The sequence below is a fragment of the Canis lupus genome, chromosome 8, assembly GCF_048164855.1.
Source record: "Canis lupus baileyi chromosome 8, mCanLup2.hap1, whole genome shotgun sequence".
Classification (NCBI taxonomy): Eukaryota; Metazoa; Chordata; class Mammalia; order Carnivora; family Canidae; genus Canis; species Canis lupus.
The window spans coordinates 2694870-2702629 of NC_132845.1; the positions used below are offsets into that span (position 1 = coordinate 2694870).

At 51.9% G+C, this 7760-nt stretch overlaps 2 long non-coding RNA genes across 2 annotated transcripts; one reads left to right on the forward strand and one right to left on the reverse strand.

Moving 5' to 3' along the window:
• Positions 1 to 759: 759 nt before the first annotated feature.
• LOC140637776 (uncharacterized) lies at positions 760 to 1940 on the reverse strand. Its single transcript, XR_012034806.1, has 2 exons — positions 1279 to 1940; positions 760 to 962 (listed from the first exon to the last, which is right to left on the reverse strand). It is a non-coding gene; the product is annotated as an uncharacterized lncRNA (long non-coding RNA).
• Positions 1941 to 2403: 463 nt separating this feature from the next.
• LOC140637509 (uncharacterized) lies at positions 2404 to 6575 on the forward strand. The gene is made up of 3 exons (XR_012034598.1): positions 2404 to 2730; positions 3567 to 3650; positions 5483 to 6575. It is a non-coding gene; the product is annotated as an uncharacterized lncRNA (long non-coding RNA).
• Positions 6576 to 7760: the final 1185 nt, after the last annotated feature.

Consider the following 7760-nt stretch of genomic DNA (forward strand, 5'->3'; position numbering starts at 1 on the left):
TGGGGGCCGAAGTGTGGGGGGCGGGTGCCAGCTGGGGGGCCCTAGTGTCGGGGCAGGTGCCATCTGGGGGGGCCTTAGTGTCGGGGCAGGTGCCATCTGGGGGCCAAAGTGTGGGGGGCGGGTGCCAGCTGGGGGGGCCCTAGTGTCGGGGCAGGAGCCATCTGGGGGGGCCTTAGTGTCGGGGCAGGTGCCATCTGGGGGCCAAAGTGTGGGGGGCGGGTGCCAGCTGGGGGGGGGCCCTAGTGTCGGGGCAGGTGCCAGCCGGGCCTGCCTGCCCCCCCGCGGGCTCCGGGAGCTGGGGGGACCCGGTGGAGAGCAGCGGCCGCCGCCCAGCGCCCCCCAGGTCGCGTGGCCAGGTGTCGGGTTAGGGAGGGGGCGAGGGCCCGGAGCATCCTTCACTGCGCAGACCAGACGAGGGGCCCTCCAGGCCCGAGGCTGTGGTCGTCGCGCCCCGACGGCGCCCCGGCTCCCGCCCCAGGCCTTCCAGCGAGTCCGGGTCCCGTGGGCGACGCGTGGGTCCCTAACCGCTCTTGGCGGCGGGAACATCAATAGGACCATCGCTCCCACATTTGGGGGTGGGTCTGGTTTTTCTGCCTTTTCACATCGTCCAGGAAATGAGAAGATCTCTAAAAATCATGTGTAAATGCCGTGCTCCCCGTCATCCGCGTTGGTCCCCTGGCCTCGGGTGGCTTCCTTGGTGTCCCCTCTGGCCGCCAGGGAGCCGGACGCACGCCCCACAGTCTTTCTCTGCTGTTGGGCTGATTTTTTTTAATTTTTATTTATTTATGATAGTTACAGAGAGAAAGAGAGGCAGAGACACAGGCAGAGGGAGAAGCAGGCTCCATGCACCGGGAGCCCGATGTGGGATTCGATCCTGGGTCTCTAGGATCGCGCCCTGGGCCAAAGGCAGGCGCCAAACCGCTGCGCCACCCAGGGATCCCTGTTGGGCTGATTCTGTAGAACTTCCAAAAAGAAAACAAAAACAAAACAAAAAACAAAAAAATAAAACAAAAAAACACATCACTGTAGGATTTATATAGTTTTTAAGGGAGAAAAAGCAAAAAATGTAATTTAAACTTCATTGGAACAACATGCACTAATAATGACATTATTACTCATGGTGTGTTTCGAGGAGGAGCAAAGCGTTTACCCTTTCAACCTCCCCCAAACTTTTGTCTTCTACCCATGAACTCATTGGAAACCCGGACTTGTGAAACATTTTTTTCCAAACTATCATTTCCAGAATAAAACAGCGGTTGGTTATTGTTAGATACACACCTGCGGGCGTTTGGAGGCGAGTCCCGAGCAAGGGCAGTTTTGCAGCCGCGGCTCCCTAGCGGGGTCACCGGTTTTACCTAACGACTTCGGGCGTTTTCGCACGCAGAGAGCGGAGCCGTCGTCTCCCAGTTGCATCGGAAGCCCTTCCCGTTTTTATTCGGAGAAGGGTGACTCCTTCGGGGGGCAGCGACCCCGGGGCCCTCTCGGCAGCCGGCCTTCCAAGCGGGGGGACGGGGCGGCCCTGGGAGCCCGGCGCCGGCGGAGCGCGGTGGCCCGAGGCAGCGGCGCCCCCTGGCGACGGGCAGGCGACACGGCGGCTCCAGGCCGCGACCTCGCAGCCCCTTGGGGTGTCCCCGCGGGCGCTGCTGTCCCTGGGCTCACAGGCCGTCGTGGGCCTCGGCGGGTCTCCGGGAGGCCCGTGCTCGGGCCTGAGCCGGCCGTGCTCACCGGACCCCTTTTTATTTTTATTTTATTTAAGATTTTATTTATTTATTCATGAGAGACAGAGAGAGAGAGAAAGAGAGAGAGAGGCAGAGACCCAGGCAGAGGGAGGAGCAGGCCCCGCGCAGGGAGCCCCACGCGGGACTCGATCCCGGGACCCGGGGTCACGCCCCGGGCTGAGGGCGGCGCTCAACCGCTCTGCTCCCCGCGTCTTGCAGCCTCGCATTCGCCGCGCACGTCGGGCGGCCCCGCGGAGCCTGGGGGGGGGGGGGGGGGGGGGCTCCCGGACACGGTGCGGCCACAGGCGGGCGGAGCACCCCACGGACTCGGGCTCCGCCGCGGGGCCTGCTGACCGGGCCGCAGCCGCCCGCCGCCTCCTCACGGCCGCCCGCGGGGCGCTAACGGGGCCGCCAACGGGGCGCTAACGGGGCTGCCAACGGGGCGCTAACGGGGCCGCCAACGGGGCGCTAGCAAAGCACCAACGGGATGCTAAAGGGGCCGCCAACGGGCCGCCAACAGGACGCTAACGGGGCGCTAATGGGGCGCTAACTGGGCGCTAACGGGGCCGCTAGTAGAGCGCTAACGGAGCGCTAACGGGGCGCTAACGGGGCGCTAACGGGGCGCTAACGGAGCCGCCAACCGGGCGCTAACGGGGCGCTAACGGGGCGCTAACGGAGCCGCCAACCGGGCGCTAACGGGGCGCTAACGGGGCGCTTACGGGGCGCTTACGGGGCGCTAACAGGGCGCTAATGGGGCGCTAACAGGGCTGCCAATGGGGCGCTAAAGGGGCCCTAACGGGGCGCCATCCGGCCGGACCCCGACTCCTGGGGCCACCGGGGCGCGCGGCGGCGGCGCAGTGGCCGGTCGGGACCTGAAGAAACAGGACGGAGCCTGCCCCGGGGCCCCGGAGCCCTCGCGTGACACCCGGCGCGACAACACGCGAGCAGTTTATGAGGAACTGGGGAAGGTGTGCAGGCCCCGTGCGCACAGGATTTCTCCCAGGAACCCAAGGTGGGGGAGGCTCCCGCAGGAGGGTCCTGGGGGGAGGGGGAGGGGGAGGCTCCCGCAGGAGGGTCCCGGGGGGAGGGGGGAGGGGAGGCGCCCGCAGGAGGGTCCCGGGGGAGGGGGAGGCGCCCGCAGGAGGGTCCCGGGGGAGGGGGAGGCGCTCCCCGCCCGCCTAGGCCGCCCTCCCGCCCCCCCCCCCCCCCCCCGCGTCCCCGGGGCCCGTGGCCCAGCTGGGTCAGGCAGGTCGGACCCCCCGGCCCCGGCCCCCGGAGCCCGGTTCCGCCCTCGCTGGGGCCCCAGCCCGGTGCCCGGCAGGCTTCAGGCCCGCAGCGCCTGCCCCTGCCCCTGACCCGCGGGGCCGGGTGGGGGAGAGGCCCCCAGGGGAGCAGGGGGCGCGGGCGGCCTGGTGGGTCAGGGCCGGGTCAGGGCCGGGTCAGGGCCGGGTCAGGGCCGGGTTGCAGCCTGGCCTCGCTCTCGCGGAGTTGAGCCGCCAAACATCATGGGGCGGAAGTTCGAGCTCATTCCTTTTGGGGTTCTGGTCTTCTGGATTTCCGATTTCAGTTTGCAGTGGTTTTTCTTTTTCAGCCTCCAACTCCACCCTCTGGCCCTTGTTGCCAATGGGCCTGAGTTTTCCGCGGAGTCAGGAGGCTTGGCCATCAGCCTCAACCCCAAAGGCCAGGGGCCCTTAATTCTTAGCCCTTTCAGTTGCTGGGTTGGTTATTTTGTATTATTTCTGTGTGTGTGATGAAACCCTTCTGCAATTTCTGCATGCTTTTGAATGCTTTCCAGTGAGTTTCAGTTGTTTTAAAATTTTAATCAAATTTTATAATTGTCATCTGCAGGGCAGCGGATACTGACACAAAGACAGACGCGTCTGTTCGGTGGAACAGAACAGTGCACTTCCCGGCCCTTACACCTGTATACAGGTGTGTGTGTACGCACGGAGGGGGTTATACACACACCCGTCCCTAAGCACTCAACTCATGTTCAGCAAAGGTGTTAGTACTCTTTTCAAAAAATGGTCCCAGAAAACCCCTGGATACCTGTATGAAAATAAAAATGAGCATAAACCTTATCTTATGTCACACAAAATGGACTTTAGTGTAATTATAATCTTCTAGATTAAAACAGAAGAAATATCCCGGTGACTCAAGCTTCCCACCACTACCGGAAGTGCTCTTAGAACCTGCTGTCTGTTAACATTTAACATCTGATCCTCTCTTTGGCTACTATGTGTAGAAACCCTTCATTCTTCTTAAATACCACGAATAATCCAAAAAGCTCTTTTCTGAATGTTCGGATTATTTACGGCAATGGCGCAACAGCGTTCTTGTATATATTGGTGTGTATACCTGTGGGACTTATTTTTACAGGATAAATCCTTAGAAAGGAACTGCTCTACTGATGACCCCCGAACTTCCACCTGCAGTTTCCATCTCCTTGACCTCCAGCTTCATTCATCCAAGTAGCTCTCTGGCACCCGGCTGGGCTTGCCCGCAGACACCGGGGTGTGTTCAGAGGGGACCGCACATCGTCTTCCCGCTCCTGGGTCTACACGAGTCTTCCCGCATCTCGTTGCCATCCACTTACTGGAGCCAGAAAGCCAGGGGCCATCCTGGAGTCCTCCTTTTCCACCGTCTTTTTCTTCCAATCTATCATCCAGTAATAGTAATTCTAATTCAAACTGTAGCTCGTGTACATCCACTTGTCTGTTTCCACGTCTACCACCTGGTTCAGATCATGGCCATCTTTTAATCTACTGTAATAAGTTTTTTAAACAAAAAAGTTTGAACAGCATTTATATTTTAAAATGCTAATAATATCTTCACCTTTCCTTTTCACTCCCAAAACCAGTATTAACAGATTGAGATGTATTCTTTCCAAGTTTTTTTTTTCTATGCTCATGCTAAGATACTTCTCAAAATACAAGTTTCTGCTTCTGTTTGCCAGCCCTGAACTAGTACTGCTGTTTATTTACAATCTGATAGGTGAAATATATTTCAATTCAGATTTCTCTAACTAGTGAATTTAAACCCAACTTCATTCATTAATGAATCCACGTCTACTAACTCCCTCTTTGCTTTGTACATTTTCATATGCTATTAATTCATAGGAGCTCTTTGTAGAGCTATCACCTAGTTCTCATTTTCTTACCTTGTCATTTGACTTTACTTTTTGAGTCAACTCTCATATGTAAAAAAATTTAGAAAAAACGCTCAGTTCTCCCTTTAAGGTTTTGAGAATTCCTACTGAAGGTCAAGGTCTCAGGGGCACCTGGGTGGCTCAGTTGGTTAAGGCTCCGACTCTTATTGCTCAGGTCATGAGATCAGGGTCCTGGAGGAGAGCCCTGCATCGGGCTCTGCATGGAGTCTGCTGGTCTCCCTCCCCTCACTCACCTGCTCTCGCTCTGAGAAAGTCAAGCTCTCTCCTGGATGACTCTGAAATATTTTTGCTTTAATATTCAGATCTTTAATCCAGTAGACTTACATTTTTTACTTTGCATCAAGTGGTAAGGAGGTGGACGTTGAATTTCCTTTTTGATGGACTATGTTGAGGGGTTGTACAGGTTTGCTGTAATCGTTTCTAATGCTTGGGGTTCTTCAAGGCTTCCTGCATTTGTGGGGTTTCTTCCCAGGCATGGGCTGACCACGACTTACCAGCACTTGAGGACCCACGAGGGATCTCCACAGGCATGCACTTTCCTGTTCTCACCCTAAGTGACCCTGTCCTTCCTGTCCTCCCCGCTCTCTCAACCCAGGAAACTCCTGTGATGTGTCCCAGGAACCCAAAGGACTAAGGTGGTGGCATTCAGTAGGCTTCACCCTGCCTGTTTCCTGCTAGCAGATGATCACGGTCTTCTATACCTTTTGTTCAACGTATTGAAAACTTCTGTTCAAGGTATTGTGTTTTGGGTGGAGGGGTAAATCATGCCAGGAAGCAAGTGTTCTTATGGTTTCCTCACTGTCTACATGTTTGAGGTTTTCTAGATTTTTGACATGGAAACTTAGATACTGGTTTACCTGGTTCTCCTAATCTACGCTTTCCAAGTTAACACATTTCCCTCTAAGCCCTGCTTTCTGCCAACCTATTTTCGTTACCGTGCATAATATTTTAAACTCGTATTTTCCATCGTGACATGTGGGGATGTTGTATCCGAACTACTTCTAGTTTTGCTATGGAGTTCTAATTTAATCCCACTAGCCGAATATATTCTGGGCTATAAATCGAGAGTTGTAGGGTTCAACAGCCTGTGTGTATTCTATGCGCAGTTGCTGGATGTAAGGTTTTACAACTATCCACTACATCGACTTGACCATGTTTAAATATTCTATGTGCTTAATGCTGTTTTTTGTTGTTGTTACTGAGAAAGCTATTTCAGCTTTTCTGTTTTCTGCACAAAAAGCAGCTTTTTGTTACTTTAGAAAGCTATTCTAACTACACAGATCTATTCACCCTTTCAATCAACATTCTGACTTTGGTATGGAATACTTTATGAGAAGCCTGGGCTAACGCTCACTTCCAAGTTTATGATCACCATCTTACTGTTAAATTGATCCTTTTATCATTATGGACAGTTCCTCTGCTTTCTTTTTAATACTCACTGGCCTATTGTGTTAATATCACCACATATTAGTTAGTATTTGCTTGGTATCTTTCCCCCCATCTTATTTTCAACCTATGTTATCCTGAATGCATTTTATAAAGATATAATGGGAGTCTGCAAACTTTAATCGAGCGTGACAACACATAATTGGGGTGTATAACCTACTTTAGTTTAAGTAGCCTGTTTTTCATTCTGAGAACCTTTTGTAATTTTCAATATCCCATTTTTCTTATGTATTAACTTTTTGTTGTACTTAAAAATATTTTATTCATGATATATATGTATATATGTGTGTGTGTATATATATATATATATATATATATATATATATATAGGCATAAAATGAAGTGATAGAGACTCCATCATGTAAAGAGAGAGAGAGAGAGAGAGAGAGAGAGAGAGGCGCAGAGACCCAGGCAGAGGGAGAAGCAGGCTCCATGCAGGGAGCCCGACGCGGGACCGGATCCCGGGTCTCCAGGATCAGGCCCTGGGCCAAAGGCAGGCGCCAAACCGCTGCGCCACCCAGGGATCCCCTTGAGGATTATATCTTAAAATGGTTTAAAATCACTTACCGTCTTCCTCTTACTTCCAGACATAACCCCAAATTTAGAATTTTATTTTGATCACACAAATGCTGTTAACTTTAACCTGTTTAAGCAAGCCTTCTCACTCACTATCCTTTTCCCATCGTGTAGTTCTAATCTGTTCTCCAAAAAGCAGCCAAATCTGTATTAAAGCTAACTAGGACTATTTCAAACCTTTCAGTATTTTCCAACTGTTTTTAGAATCCAACTCAAATTCTTTTCTATGACTGAGGCTTTACATGATGGAGTCTCTATCACTTCATTTTATGCCATTTTTTACTCATTAAGCCTTACACCACCTTCACCAACTGTCATCTTACAACAGACTTAGCAACTCTGTTACAGACCTTTCAGGAATTATTCTCTCAAGGACAATTTGCCTGACCTTTAGATCTTCTACCCACCACTCATTATTTCCTTCATGGTACTAATAAAAATTTGTGATTGTTTTCCTAGTATTGATAGAAGATTCACTAGAGTATCTTACTGTCTCCCCATCTAATTATTAGTTTATAAGTACAGTAGATTCAACGTTTTTGAGTATCTGAATAAACCTAATTCGTATGTTCTAAGTATTGACATCAACAAATTACCCTCTGAAAGGGCTGTGCTAAATCATCCACTGACAAAAAAATACAACGATCTTAAAGAGATCCCATTGATTCCTAAAGCCCCAGCAAATGCAATACAAATGGCACTAGTGACAAGAGTGCGATGGTGTGTTAAATACATCGGTCTTTCTAATCCTTGAACAAGGTTCTTTTTAATATGTGAATTACTTGTAAATCTTGGCATTTCCTTTGCTTTCCAACTTTGCTGACATAAGAAGTCAAATGCGGAGGAAAACC